We start from the raw sequence: 16,506 nt of genomic DNA, 5'->3' as shown, positions 1-16,506 counted from the left end.
GAATGATATATATGAACACAGATGTCTGGACCTCAAGGGGCCTGGGTTGATCAGATGGCAGAAAGAAAGCTAGGCACTGAGAACTGAGATAGCACTGGGAGCTTAATGTATGTTACTGGTGGGGTTACTGTATCCTGGATGTAAATCTGGGGTCAAGTTTTGTCAGCCCATTGATCTGAATCCTGATATCTGGTGGGAATATTTTTCTTTAAAGTATGTATTTATTTATATATTTGGCTGTGCTGGGTCTTAGTTGCGGCACGCAGGATCCTTGTTGCGACATGCGGGATCTTTTAGTTGCAGCATGCAGGATCTTTAGTTGCGGCATGCAGACACTTAGTTGCAGCATGTGGGATCTAGTTCCCTGACCAGGGATCGAACCCGGACCCCCTGCATTGGGAGTGTGGAGTTTTAGCCCATGGACCACCAGGGAAGTCCCTCTGGTGGGAATCCTATGACTGGTAGGCTCCAGACCTGTGTCCTCCACCTCTGCTGGGGAGATCCCTCTTCCCAGGGTTGGTACAGGAGGTCCCTCATTGGCCCATATTCCCCTTCTTTGGTTTTTACTTCCCTCCTGTTCTCATCCATGACTTTCAAAACACATTTTATTGTGCAGACCTAGGGTTCAAACTCCAAAATATTCCATGATGTCCAATAACAGTATCTGGTCACTTAGGTAGGAGAGTCTGTATTCTAGTCTACAATCTCCCTAGGTTTCTAATTATTATCATTTTTATAGTTACTACTTTTATTATAATTAGGATAATCATCATTATCAATGTTGTTACTCATTATGATTTTTATTATTATGTTTTTTATTATGCATTATTTTTGTGGTGGTAGTTATACAGCACTGAGCAGAGTTTCTCTTTTCACCTAGGTGTCAGGTTGACTGAAGATAAGGGAAGGTCCCTCAACATACTTACATACCTACACAGTCACAGTTCTCCCAGGTTCCTGCAGTAGCCTTTTTTTGTTTTTAAGTGAAACACCTTCATCAGTTTTTTTTAAATAGTATTTTTAAATTAATTATTTTTGGTTGCATTGGGTCTTCATTGCTGTGCATGGGCTCTCTCTAGTTGCGCTGAGTGGGGGCTACTCTTCGTCACGGTACACGGGCCTCTCACTGCGGTGGCTTCTCTTGTTGCAGAGCAGGGGCTCCAGGTGCACGGGCTTCAGTAGTTGTGGCACGCGGGCTCAGTAGTTGTGGATCACGGGCTCCAAAACGCAGGCTCAGCGCACGGGCTTAGTTGTTCCACGGCATGTGGGATCTTCCTGGACCAGGGATTGAACACATGTCCCCTGCATTGGCAGGCGGACTCCCAGCCACTGTGCAGGCAGAGAAGTCCCCCTGCAGTAGCCCTTGAGGCCTGTTTGTCAGATGAGCCTTTTGAAATATTAGAAGTCTCCTTCCAGAGGCAAACCCCGCCTGGACATCTGGAAAATTTTACAAGTCTTATTGAGGGCCCCCAAACTGTTTTGCTGGCCTTAAGGACCCAGAAGGCTGTCTTAGACTAGCCAGAGCCTTCACATAATTTTCTAAGACAATTCAAAGGCACAGGAGGTGCTGTTACCTTCCTGGAAAAGCTGCAGAGGGCATCCTTGCCCACATGAGCCTCCTCAGAATTCTAAAAGTCAGCACAGAGGCTGGAAATCTGGCTTTAAAAACAATTGAGGCTCAAGGGAGGCATCCTAGGCCCCCCTGAACCTCTGGGAATGTTCTACATCCCCTTCGGTGTCCAAGAAAAGCTGGTGCTGGACTGGATGGCAAGGAGGGGACAACCTGTCATGTGACCTACCATCAAATTTTCTAAATTACTCAATAAACTCAGTAACAGCTCAGGCTGCTACTGTCGCCCCTGCTGGTTGAGGAGCACTGGCTGAGATATGTGAACTGAAATTTCTGGACCTGAAGAAGCTAGGTAAAGAACAAGAAAGGCAACCAGGCCATCATGAGGACTTAAAGTGCCTAGTAGAGGGGGCCTTTGAGCAGCAGGTGGATCTGGGCCCTGCCTTCTTTGCAGGGACCCAGGCCATCAGAAAATTGGCTCAACCCCTGAAATTCCATGAGGTTCCTGTGGCTGGTTGGTTCTAAAACAGGGTCTCTCTATGTCTGCCCTATAGGGATCTCTTCCTGGGGTTGGCATGGGAGTTCCCAAGATTGCCCGTGTCCTGAATATTATTACAATAATTCCTTATCATTATTGTTGTTGTTATAAAACGTTGAATAAAGTTTCTTGATCCGTGAAGAACTGTCTCATTTCCTGAAGATGACAGAGGGTTCCCCAAGCACACACCGCTGCTCTCTGGCTCCCAGGTTAGCTCCTCAGTCACTTCCCCCAGGGAACTTCCAAAAACTTTCCAAATACACTGCCAGATGCCTGGACTGGCCTTTTTTTTTTTTTTTTCCCTCAGGAGAAACTCAGGGAGGGCATCTTGCCTGTCTGAGCCCCTGGAAAATATTCTAAGTCACCATAGGTCCAGCTTTGAAATGGTTGCCTATTTGAAGTGGATGCCTCAACAATCAAAGCTTAACTCAGGCACTTTTATTACAAAAAAGAAAAACCAACTGTCACAATATACATTACAGACATTTAAATGAACAAAAATAAGAGTTGTCTCGAATGACAGATTGTTTTCCAGATGAATATTTATGCCCTATCTTGCTTTTACTTATTTCAAAACCAGCATTTCAGAATAATGACTACATATAAATAACAGTGCATTTCATTTTTTAAATAAGAAAAATTAATATTGTTACTATGACTTAGTTGGATTACACAAGAAATCAACATGACTAGGTAGTCTAAAACATCATTCTTGAAATAAGCAATATTTACAATAAACAAAAAATACACCATTGGCAAACCATTAATTTAATTTAATTTAAACCTCAATTAACGAATATCTACATTAAATTTGATAGTTTCCTTACATTATTTCTCCTGTTCGACGGAAACTATTAGCTCAATGAAAGTGAGTTCTGCTGCCCCCCAGTGATCTCTTTCTGTCATAGAACCTCCAGATGTAGCATGGGCCTACTTACACCTTGGTTTTGATGTAGCATAAGTGATTTAGGACTTCCGGGTACAGAGTTGTAAGAGACTAATTTTGTGTTACTTTAAGTCACCGAGTCCATGGTCATTTTAGAGTAACAGTAGGACATTATCCATGGAAGAATATCAATACAATCAACATTTAGATGGAATACAGTATGACCGTGAGCAAGGTGCCTTGCTTTAAAACAGGTTAGGGAGCTACAAGCAGAATTGGGAAGAGCATAAACAAATAAATCACATACGTTGCTATCTTTATGTTTATTTGTTTCTGATTGTTACAGATTATGATTTTGATAAGAATAAATAAAATAGTCCTTTAATATCTTGGTTCTATTTTAAAAAGTGTATTGGTGCAGACATCTTCCATCAGAATTACTGTATGTTATATTGTGTACAAGTTCACAGAAAATGAATTTGTCAAAACTCAATTTACCAAATATAGCAAATTTCCCACTCACCAACCTCACTGATTTACCAAAACGTAATTTGTGTCAAACATAAATACATTTTAAGGAGATTTCTATTTGGAAGGGATGATTTTTTTAACACAATTTAAGGTCAGCTAGGTATTTCATTTGTCCAGTTACCACCGGATTTAATAGATCCAGTAAAATGAATTTGTTGAGTTTCAGTGTGGTTTAGTCTTCTAATGAGTTAACATTCATTTAGAGATGTATACATTAAGATGTTGTGTACATGTATACATACATTCACAATATTATTCAGCCTTTCAAAAGAAGGAAATATTGCCATTTCAACAATGTGGATGAATAGAGCTGATGTTATGCTGAGTGAAATAAACCAGACACAGAAAGACAAATACTGCGTAATATCACTTACGTGTGGAATTTAAGAAAGTGGAACTTACAAAGACACAGAGTAAAATGATGGTTTTCATGGGCTTGAGGTGGAGGAAATGTGGGGCTTTTTTAGTTGTAAGATGAATAACTTTTGGAGGTCTAATGTAGAGCATAGTGATTATAGTTTAAAATACTGTATACATGAAATTTGCTAAATGAGTAGATCTCAACACACACAAAACAGTAAATCTGTGAGGTGATGGATAGGTTAATTAGCTTGATTGAGGGAATCATTTCACAATGTGTATGTATATCAGAACATCACATTGTACACTTTTAGTATATACAGTGTTTGTCAATCACACCTCAATAAAGCTGGAACAAATAGTTTGAAAAAAGGAAATAGAGAACAGTATGGATCCTCTTGCTGCAGATTCTGTGCTGTAGTAATAATAACAATGAAAAACCTCAAAAACAGTGAAACCTCTGGGAAAGAGCAGGAAGTTTGCTTCTGAGACCTTTAGAAGACGTGCAGAAGTAAAGGACTTGGTCAGTTTTTAAAAGTTGTATCTACATGATTTACCTAAGCAGGGGGATATATTTTGTTACTGGGAATGCTTGATTGGATTTATCTTGACAGACACTCAAGTTATTTAGGGTGTGTCCTTTGGGTTACATGGTGAGAGAGGTTAGATGGTTGATGGGATTATAGTTTATGAGGTTATATGATTGATGAGGTTATCAACTGCATAAAAAGAGAACTCACATCAGAGCAGTGTTTTGTGTAGAGAAAGAAGTTCTGAGCTCTGGAGTGTGGTGACAGCAACCTCAGGAAAGACCTGGCTTCATTGGATTTTCCATCCATTTGATTTCTGGTAAATAATGAAGATAATTTTCACAAGAAGCGACAAATGTCATTTATTTTAAAAATGAATTTTAATTGAAAAATGATCACATAATCTGTCTACAAGAATTTGGGGTAGGCCCCTTGAGGGTTGGTTCGGTTGTTATGGACATGGACATTTTCTAGATTAATCATTTCTACGTCGTGGTCACAGGGAATTGTACCTAACCTTAGAATTCAGGTAATATTTTTTTGCAGTTATACCAGTGGAGAGCACAGTAAATAAATAAACAAGTTGCCTAAATGAATAGTAGAATTATATTTAACACAAAGGGGAGGGAAAGAGGAAGGCTAACTGCGGCTGAGATTTAGAAAAGGGATCTTTGGGGAGTTAACATTTAAACCAAGACCGAAAGAAACTGTGTATGGTGTGAGGGTGTATGTGTGGATGAAGAATGCTAATGGGTCTCCGTGTAGGGATGAGAGCAATACCTAATTGTATTTGTGTGGTTCTCTGAGGGCATGTAAAAGATCAACCCCTTGGGCTTCCCTGGTGGCGCAGTGGTTGAGAGTCCGCCTGCCGATGCAGGGGACACGGGTTTGTGCCCCGGTCCGGGAAGATCCCACATGCCGCGGAGCGGCTGGGCCCGTGAGCCATGGCCGCTGAGCCTGCGCGTCCGGAGCCTGTGCTCCGCAACGCGAGAGGCCACAGCAGTGAGAGGCCCATGTAAAGAAAAAAGATAAACCCCTAAATGTCTGGTAGAACCATTAATTAACAATGCCAAATAGAGGAGTCTGATTTACATCTTCGTTTTGGTAGGGGAGGCAATGTCCTAAGACATATTTCATTTTAGTAGCACGTGACTATGCAACTGGAGTTGGTAGGTCAGGATTCCATAATCCCTGGATCAGTGTCTTGATCAGCAGAGGTAGTAAAAGTTCAGACAGACATGAGAATCCCTGGTCTTTCTACTGAAGTGAGTAAATGTGGATTAAACAGGCAGGTATAGCGAGGAAGGTGGGGCTGAATACAAAGTGGATAGGTGGATGGCAGGTTCCCAGGTGGTAGGAGAACCTAGGCGGGGAGTGATTCTGTGAGATGAGCTGAAAGGGGAGAGGCTGGGATTCCAGGGTGGGGCCTCTGAGTCCTTCCCTGAGAGGTGATGATTCCTGGTGAAACCTAGGTATGGCATGTACCCCTCATGACAATCCTGCTGAGACATTTGAGTTTGGAAACAGACCAAAATTGTAAGGCCAGATGACCCATTTCCAAGCCGTGCAATTTTGTCACATTACTAAAGCTCTGTAAACCCCTGTTCACAACACTGGTTCCCTCAGTAAAGGATTCAAAATCAGCAGGGTTATCGTGAGGCTCAATGAAGCCTCTCTAAGGAACTCTGCAAGCAGAGATCTCGTTTAATAAAACTTTTTCTTTTTCTCTAGACCTAGGAACAAGGAGGTGTGTTGAAACTCCTGCAGAGAGGACCATGAGAAGGGTGCACAGATCTCACACCCAGGCCTGAAAGATGGGGAACTGCCTCAAATCCAGCATCTTGGACGACAGCTCTGTTCCTGAGTCTCCATCCCGCTGGGTGGGCCCAGGCGGGAGGAGACGCTGGGATCAGGAACCACATCCGGAACAAGTTCCAAATCCCATCCGTCTTCCAACACCCAGCTCGCTTCACCAAGCAGCACAGCTGATGGAAGAGGAACAAGTGAGGTTAGCTCAAAGAATCAGCCATAAAGAGCACCTGCCTCAAGGAGTGTACGGAACAGATAGATTTGAAGAAAAGATCCAGGAGGAGTGTGTGATTTGTTGGTTGGAGTTTGTGCGTGGGGACTCCATCAGATCTCTGCCCTGCGCTCACTTCTATCACCTGAACTGCATCAATGAGTGGTTGACCAGGTCCTTCACCTGCCCCTACTGTCGCAGGCCCGTGGATGTCACACAGCCTTCATCCCAGGACATTAATTGAGCCAGGATCCCTTGTTTGATTTCAAGTGTCCCATCATTTTTAGTGATTTTGATATTTTGTCATCGTGTCTAAGTAGCCAGGGATTAGGAATTAAAATCATGCACAAAGATTTCCTAAAAATTCCTGTCATGTTGCAGATGATGGCAAACAATTTATAATGTTTTAGAAACTTAGGGAGATAATAGCATGTAAAGCCTTGACCAAGTGCTCAGAAGTGTAATTATATCTTAGCATTTTTCCAGTACATGGGATGTGTGCCATGTTGCAGCAGCTATACATGTTGTATTGTGTCTGTTGAAGATTAGGGAAAAGAAAATGGTTACTTTTCCTAAGTGATATAACTTTCTTCTCCCCAATCCAAACTGGCATTTGGACCAAGGTTTTATGAAAAACTACAATTTATACAACTGAACTAAAATGAAATCCAATTATATATGAGTGAATAAATGAAGAATCTTATTTTCAAATAACCCTCCTAAATGGTCTTATCTTTTTTTTCTCCATCATTTTGAGACATTTAACTTTTTGTCTTGTAAGTCCAATCAAGGGGAACAGTGTCCCAGGGAAGAACAGTCCTGAGTAGGTTTATTAGCTGTGTAATTACGATGCGTTCATGTAATTTAGCTGTGTTTGTGTAAAGGGATAATAAAATAGTTTTCCATCTAAAAGTCAGAGTTGAGGGAGTGATATTGCTGGAGACCCCACGTGGAGGAGGGCATTAGAATGATTCAGGATGAGTGTATGCAGAGGTTTGACTTGGATTTGCAATCATGATTTGGAATCATGGAGTGAACTGAACTTCTGATCACCGTGGGCTAATAAGCATACACACCTCCGTGTTTTCCACATTTTTATCTCTCAAATGGAGGTGTTCATATATTATTGATGAGCAATAATAGTCATAGTCGTCTTCCTTGTGACCATAGGCAAGGAAAGCCCTCCCCTTCTTTCTCTTAGAGCATACTGCATGTTCCCGGTAATTAGGGCCACATCCTCATGAAGGACTGATGTTTATGAGATGTGGGTCTGGAAATCGGAAAACTGGGGTCCCATGGCTTCTTTGTCCTTCCTCAGCTTTGCCTTCTTGATGCTTGTACTGGCGACCCCTCCCCTTTCACCCTCTCTCCTAGTTCAGAAGAACGTGTGAGTCCCACCCAAACCACCCAGACCCTGGGTAAATGCCTGCCACAGCTCTCAGTGCTCCATCTTGTGCAAACTGGTCCCCTCAATTCTCTTCCTCCTCTCTCTTGGACCCCGACCCTGTAGAAGCAGAGGGAGGTTAGGTGACTGGACACCCACTGGGCACACAGAATCCTCTAGTCCACCCTGAGCCATATATGTGGGACATTCTCTCCACTGAAGCTGTCCAACCAGTGCTGAGAGTGAACAAGAGGAATCTGGCTCCAGGGGATAATTGCACGACTTTCTCAGACCTCCTAGGACTATAAGCCATTTGTGATGTCCTGTTCCAAATACACCCAGACAAAGGCACTTTAGGTTTGATTTCCCATAGCAATCCTCCCAGGATCCGCACAAACATTACAACTCCCTATCCAATCTTTGGGGATAAATCTCTGATGACTGTGTATGGAGTGTCTTCTCTTTTCTCTTCTTTAAAATTTCTTTTTTCTTAATTTAACTATACTTGATTTACAATATTGTGTTAGTTTCAGGTGTACAGCTTCACATTCTTTTCCATTATAGGTCATTACAAGATATTGAATATAGTTCCCTGTGCTATACAGTAAATCCTTGTTGTTTATCTATTTTACATATTCTGTAGTGGTGTGGGTCCTCTACTCCTAATTTTATCCCATACTCCTAATTTATCACTCCCCCTCCCCTTTCCCCTTTGGTAACCATAAGTTTGTTTTCTATGTCTGAGGGTGTTTCTGTTTTGTAAATAAATTGATCTGTATTATTTTTTAGATTCCACATATAAGTGATATCATATAATATTTGTCTTTTTCTACCTGACTTACTTCACTTAGTATGATAATCTCTAGGTCCATCCATGTAGCTGCAAACTTCACTATTTCATTCTTTTTTATGGCTGAGTTTTATTCCATTGCATATATGTACCACATCTTATTTATCCCTTCATTTGTTGATGGACACTGAGGTTGCTTCCATATCTTGGCTATTGTAAATAGCGCTGCTATGAACATTAGTGTGCATGTATCTTTTCAAATTAGTGGTTTGGGGTTTTTTGGACATATACACTAGAATGGAATTGCTGGGTCATATGGTAGTCGTATTTTTAGTTTTTTGAGAAACTGCCATACTGTTTTCCACAGTGGCTGCACAAATTTACATTCCTACCAACAGTTGTACTAGGGTTCCCTTTTCTCCACATCCTCGCCAACATTTGTTATTTGTGTTCCTTTAGATGAAAACCATTTTGATAGGTGTGAGGTGACATCTCATTGTGGGTTTGATTTGCATTTCCCTGATGATTAGCGATGTTGAGCAGCTTTTCTTGTGCCTGATGGCTATCTGTATGTCTTCTTTGGAAAAATGTCTATTCAGGTCTTCTGCCCACTTTTTAATCAAGTTGGGTATTTTTTTTGATGTTGAGTTCCATGAGCTGTTCATATATGTTGAATATTAACCCCTTAACAGACATATTATTTGCAAATGATTTTTCTCACTCAGTAGGTTGTCTTTCATTTTGTCGATGGTTTCCTTTGCTTGCAAAAGCTTTTAAGTTTACTTAGATCCCATTTGTTTACTTTTGCTTTTGTTTCCTTTGTTTTAGGAGGTATGATATGATATCAAAAACTGTAATTGTGAGGGGAGGAGAGTATATATAAGGATTTAAAAAATGCATTTGGAATTAAGAGATCAGCAACTTAAAACAATCACGAATATATATAGACTGATATCATATACCTATTATTTATTATCAGTATTATAATTATTTATATTTATACCATTCTGATTATTGTCAAGTAAAATCAAATCCAGAGTTCTATAGGGAGAGACTTTAAATAGAAAGAAAGGTTATTGCAGGAATTCCCTGGTTATCCAGTGGTTAGGACACCTCACTTTCACTGCCATGGCTCCTCAGGTTCAATCCCTGGTCGGGGAACTAAGATCTCGCAAGCTGTGCTGCACGGCCCAAAAAAGGGAAGAAAGAAAGAAAAGCTATTGCAACAGGGAGAACCATCTGATTGCAGAGATCAGCAAGCATCTCAAAGTCAAACCAAAAAAAGATTTTCTTTCACATGGTAAAGGGGGTAAGTGGTAAGGGGAAGTTGGGCACTAGGCGGAGCTTAAGCCAACTGCGTGACCAGTGTGGTGTGGAGGGAAATATGTCTTGCCATAGCCCATCTATCCAGGCTTCCCATGTCTCCAACCCCCTCTGCTTGCTTTCCATGTCTGTCCTCAAGTATCTCTACCCACTGTGCCGTAGTTTGGTTATAAGTTTGCCTACTGAAGGGCATTTTGGCTCCTCATAGATTTTGGTCATTGTGCATGAAGCTGCTGAATATATTGCATGCTGTTTATTCTGTGGACACAAATTTTCAAACCAGTTGGGCAAATATACAGGGACACAAATGATGCATCGTATGCTGAGACCATGCTTACGTTTCTAGGAACCTACCAAAATGTCTTCCAAAGTGGCTGTACATTATGCATTCCCACGAGCAATGAATCAAATTTCCTGGTGCTCCCCGTCCTCCTTTGTGACTCACATTATCAGTTTTTTCAGTGTTAGCTATTGTAGTAAGTGTGGAGGGTATCTTGTTGCTCTTTTAATTGGCTGTTTCCTAATGACAAGTAATATTGAGCATGATTTTGTATGTTTGTTTCCTATCTGTATATCTTCCATGATGACCTTTCTGTTCAGATACTCAACCATTTTTTAATTGGGTAGTTTGTTTTCTCTATGTTGAGTTTTACAAGTTCCTTGTATATTTTGGGTACAAGTCCTAAACATTTATGTTTTGCAAATATTTTCTCCCAGTCTGGGACTTGTGTTTTAATTGCTTGAATTGTTTCTTTTGTAGAATGAAAAATTTTAACTTAATAAGGTCCATATTATCAATTTTTTTCTCATAGATTGTTTTGATTTTGTACATTAAGCTAATTAATGTATATTAAAATTCATGTATATTTTCTGTTTTCTTATGTCACTTTTTGTTTTAAATTTTACATTTAAGTATATGAACTATTTTGAGTGAACATACATATAAGTTTTGTGTCTTTGTTCATTTCATTGCATATGGTCATCCATTTGTGCCATCATCTTTTGTTGAGAGACTGTATTTCCCATTGAGTTGCCTTTTCTTCTTTTACTATGATCATTTGACTGTATTTTCCTGGGTCTGTTTGTACACTCTCTGTTCTGTTCTTTTTATCTATCTGTCTATTATTTCTCCAATGTCAGGCACTCTTGTTTACTGAAGATTTATAATAATGTTTGGATTAGGAAGTATGGTTCATCAACTTTGTTCTTCAATATTACCTAGTCTACTCCAAGTTTTAATAGAGTTAGCTGATAGCTTCAAAATAGCTTGATTTGTACTGGGATTGCACCGAATTTATAGATCAAGTTGGGAATAATTAACATCATAACAATATTGTGTCTTCAATCATGATCAAGGGATACCTCTCCCCTGATTTACATTTTGTGTTTTTTTTCAACGTTTTTTTTTCTACACACAGACTTGTACATATTTTGTTGGAGTTATACTTGAGGATTATTTGGTGGGATGCATTGAAAATTGCATTGTTTTTCTTTCCAATTCCAATCATTAAGTGTTAGTGTATGGGAATGCGATTGACATACTTTGCTTCTTGTTATCTCCGTCCATTCCAATCAAAGCACGGTGTGGTAGGCTCCATTTGGTGTTAACTTTCAAAATCGTGGCCTTGAATAATCCAACACTGGATTTCAGTTACTCAGACAGAGACTAGGAGAGGGCGCCAGGAAGCACCGAACAGCGAGCTCCGCGCGTCTTCTACTGCCCCGCGGCCCCTCAGACTGCAGGCGGCGCGAATCCTCCTGCGGGGACCCTCCTGGCGCGCGTGCGCATTCCGCCTGCTGACGTCACGGCGTCCTCGGTGAGGAAAGCTTTTCCTTCTCCGATGACTCACCAGAGCGCGCCGCCAACTTCCGGACGACATGGGACCGCGTCGCCCTGAGGAGAACGCTCCCTGTCCACGCCAAGGGCTAAAGGGGCTGTGGTCGCGTCTCCCCGACGACTTCCTTAAACTGCAGCAGAGCCCCTTGATTTCCTGGACGGTCCCGCGTGGTTTATTCTCTACTTTCCCAGGTAGTATTTAAGCAGGACTGACTCTTCAAAAACAAAACCCAAGAACAACCGTCGTTGAGAGTTTGGATGGATGATCATAGAATGCTGTGGTGTTTGCTATGGATTCAGGCTGGTTTTGAGGGAGGAACCCCTACACAGATTCGGAGAGAGGGAAACACGTGGACACTCGTGACGGGAATACGCGAACTGTCGGGCCCTTCTGGGGGGACGAGAGTGCGGGCAGTGCGGGTCTGGCCGTGAGAGAAAGGGAAGTGGGGCGTCCACCCCCGGGCTTCTGTTAATTTTCAGTGGTTAGTTCCCCCACAACTGTAACGTACTTGAACAATATCAGACGGTTGCAGAGTGTATGTCTTCTAACGCTCACGTTATTTTAAGTCCATACATTATTTATACCAAAACCATAACGTATCACACTTTGAAATGAGACTACTGTCAGCCGTCTTTCTCCGAGGTCTTTATGAGATGACGTAATTTAATACAAAGAGTGGAAATTTCGGGAGAAATCTTTTAAAATGGATCAGAAAGGGGTAGTGCTTTGTGACAGCGAGAATTAGAATACGCATACCCCTCTCGTATGATTCAAGGCTTTCTGAAAGTTGGGCCCTCTTCACATCTGCGGTGATCTTCCACCTCATTCTCTGAGGGAGCTCTGCATTTTGTGGCAAAGGCCAGTGGGAGAAGATTTTTAATATGACCCTTTGCCTGACCCACGATTCTGGGGTTGTTTAATCTCCAGGTAACCAGAACCTTCAGGACTGACCACATCATTTTAATATTAAGATACAGTGAACTTTAATTTGATTTTAAGTTTTGAGAGCAATAATGGCACTTTTTTTTTCTTCCTTACTAGATCTTTTTTTTTTAACATCTTTATTGGAGTATAATTGCTTTACAATGGTGTGTTAGTTTCTGCTTTACAACAAAATGAATCAGTTATATATATACATATGTCCCCATATCCCCTCCCTCTTGCATCTCCCTCCCTCCCACCCTCCCTATCCCACCCGTCTAGGTGGTCACAAAGCCCCGAGCTGATCTCCCTGTGCTATGCGGCTGCTTCCCACTAGCTAGCTACCTTAGGTGACTGGGGGTGTCAGGCCCCCTGCGGGGCCCTTAGCATATGCAGGCCTCACATCTCCCTAGAGTTAAAACTAAGGAGCAGACTTCAGAGGATGCTGCCACAACTTTTCTTTTTGTTTTTCGTTGAGGTATAACTAACATAGAACACGATATTAGTTTCAGGTGTACAACATAATGGTTCAGTGTTTGTATATTTTGTGAACTGATCACTATAAATCTAGTTAACATCCATCACCACACACAGTTACACAGATTTATTTCTTGTGATGAGAACTTGTAAGACTTACTCTCTTAGCAACTTTCAAAGATGCAGCACAGTTTTAATAACTATAGTCACCATGCTGTGCATGACATCCCCGTGACTTATTTACTTTGTAACAGACTGTAGCTTTTGAACCCCTTCACCCATTTTGTGCACCTCACACTCCCCACCTCTGGCAACTGCAGCTATTCTTGGTTATCTGTGAGCTAAATTTATTTATTTATTTTTGGCCATGTTGGGTCTTCGTTGCTGCACGCAGGCTTTCTCTAGTTGCGGCGAGCGGGGGCTACTCTTCCTTGCGGTGCACGGGCTTCTTATTGCGGTGGCTTCTCGTTGCAGAATACAGGCTCTAGGTGCACAGGCTTCAGTAGTTGTGGCACTCGGGCTCAGTAGTTGTGGCTCGAGGGCTGTAGAGCACAGGCTCATTAGTTGTGGCGCACGGGCTTAGTTGCTCCGTGGCATGTGGGATCCTCCTGGAACAGGGCTTGAACCCACCTCCCCTGCACTGGCAGGCAGATTCCCAACCACTGCACCACCAGGGAAGTCCCTATGAGCTAAATTTTTAAAAGATTCCTCATATAAGTGAGAACTTTCTCTGTCTGACTTATTTCACTTAGAATAATGCACTAAAGAACCATCCATGTGGTCACAAATGGTGAGGCTTCCTTCTTTCTTATGGCTGAATTAAAGCAAGGAAACAGTTGGTCAGGAAACGCAGAACATTTTTACCGTGTTGCTTATTTGAATTGGCTCCAAAAATGTTTGACTTTTTCCCTTAATGAAACGATCATAATAGGTAGGACTTAACTCTCTTTGTATTTTGACCCATAGTGTCCCCTAAAATAAATTGGAAACATAAAATAATATATGTTGCTGACGAGATAGTGTGTAAACACATGGCTCTAAATTTACCATGAGCTGAAAAGGACTGGGTGGCATTGGGTCCACTTGGGCCCATGTCCACGTGGACACCCACACCAGGGCAGCCTTTCTGGGCCTGAAATACTGCTGGGCAGAACCAGGAGACCAGGGAGAAACAGGAGAGGAAGATGGGAGGAGGCTGAGGGAAGAATCAGCTCCTCAACCCCTGTTCCAGGTGCCTGAGGAGTGAGTCCTGTGCAAGGTAAGATGTCCTTGGGCACTGCAGGGCATCGTGAGGGATGGAAGGGTGGAAGTAGTCCTGTTGTCCTGGGCAGTTGTCAGCACTCCTCCAAGTCACCTGCAGACCGTCCGTTGTGATGAAGGCCTGTGAGACAGGCATGCACAGCCGCCTCCAGACACAGACTTCCTACTGGAAAGTGCTTGTGGCTCAACTAAGTCTGCATTTTATGGCCTTTTCCTCTTCGTGGCCTGCTACTAGTTGCACAATTTAACCTTCATATAGTGTTCTAAACGGAAAACGACAAATTCACAGAAGCAGAGATAGAATGGTGGTTGCCGGGGGATGGGGTGGGAAAATGGAGAAAAGGTACAAACTTCTAGCTCCAAGTTCCAAGCCTCCAGCTTAAGATTACTATGGCTATTCAGGATCTTCTGTGGTGCCATACAAATTTTAGGATTGTTTGTTCTGTTTCTGTTTTTATAAAGAAAGCCATTGGGGTTTTGATAGGAATCAATTGAATTTGCATATTACTTTGGGTTGTATGGACATTTTTGAAAAATATTCTCTCAATCCCTGAGCACAGAATAATTTCCATTTATTTGTTTTCAATTTCTTTCATCAATGTCTTAGTTTTTCACTGTCTAGGTCCTTTACCACCTTGGTTAAATTTATTTCTAGACATTCTTTTTGATTCAGTTGTAAATGAGATTATTTTTTATTGTTTGTTCATGTGTAGAAATGGAACAGATATTTGTATATGGATTTTTGTATCCTGCAACTTTACTGAATATATTTATTCTAACAGTTTTTTTGAGTCCTCAGGGTTTTCTATATATAATATGTCATCTGCAAATAGTCACATTTGACTTCTTTTCCATGTTGGATGCCTTTTTTCTTGCTTAATTGCTCTGGCTAGGACTTCCAATACTACACTGAATAAAAGTGGTGAGAGTGGGCACTCTTGTCTGTTCCTGATCTTAAAAGCTTTCAGCTTTTCACCATTGAGTATGATATTAACTGTGGGATTGTTATATATGGCCTTTATTATGTTGAGGTGTGTTCTTTCTGTACCCATATCGAGTTTTTATCATAAATTGGTGTTCAATCTTTTTAAATGCTTTTCTGCATCTACTAATCATATGGGTTTTGTTCTTCAGTTTGTTAATGTGGCCTATCACATTGATTTTGTGGATGTTGAAACATCCTTGCATCCCTGGAATAAATCCCACTTGATCATGGTGTATGTCTTTTTAATGTATTGATGAAATTGACTTGCTAATATTTTGTTGAAGATTTTTGCATCTATATTAATCAGTACTTGTCTGGTTTTTGCTATCAGGGTAGCGCTAGCTGGTAAAATGAGTTTAGAAGTGTTCCCTCCTCTTCTATTTTTTGTAGAGTTTGAGGATTGGTATTAATTCTCCTTTAAATGTGTTGTAGACTTCATTAGGACCTTCTGGTCCTGGACTTTTGTTTGTTGGGAGTTTTTTGATTACTGATTCAATCTCCTTACTAGTAATCAATCTGTTCAGATTTTGTTTCTTTGAGTCAGTGATGGTAGGTTGTATGTTGCTAGAAATTTGTCCATTTCTTCTAGGGTGTCCGATTTGATGGAGTATAATTGTTCAAAGCAATCTCATGGTCTTTTCTGTGGTATCAACTGAGACCTCGTTTTTTCTTGGTGAATCTAGCTACAGGTTTGTCAATACTATTTACATTATTATACTATTTATATTATTCAAAGAACCAGCTCTTGGTTTCATTGATCTTTTCTATTGTCTTTTTAGTCTCTATTTCATTTATTTTCCCACTGATGTTTATCTCTTTTCTTCTACTAACCTTGGGTTTCATTTGTTCTTTTCCTAATTCCTTTCTAGTTTGTATTGCTATAAACTTCCCTCTTACTATAGCTTTTGCTGCATTGCATAGATTTTAATATGTCATATTTTCATTTTTGTCTTCCAGTAATTTTTGATTTCTCCTTTGGTTTCTTCATTGACCCAGTAGCTGTTCAGTATCATATTGTTCAGTTTCCACACATTTGTGACTTTTCCAGCTTTCTTCTGGTAGTTTATTTCTAGTTTCATACCATTGTGATTGA

The 16,506-nt window shown here is 41.0% G+C and overlaps 1 pseudogene; it reads left to right on the top strand.

Moving 5' to 3' along the window:
- The first annotated feature begins 6,229 nt into the window (after positions 1–6,229).
- On the top strand, positions 6,230–6,679 carry LOC112409670 (RING finger protein 11 pseudogene; annotated as a pseudogene).
- Positions 6,680–16,506: the final 9,827 nt, after the last annotated feature.

The sequence above is a fragment of the Neophocaena asiaeorientalis genome, unplaced genomic scaffold (genome assembly GCF_003031525.2).
Source record: "Neophocaena asiaeorientalis asiaeorientalis breed wild unplaced genomic scaffold, Neophocaena_asiaeorientalis_V1.1 scaffold521, whole genome shotgun sequence".
Taxonomy (NCBI): domain Eukaryota; kingdom Metazoa; phylum Chordata; class Mammalia; order Artiodactyla; family Phocoenidae; genus Neophocaena; species Neophocaena asiaeorientalis.
The sequence above is the reverse complement of the archived record's forward strand: the minus strand, read 5'-3'. Positions and strand labels throughout refer to the sequence as shown.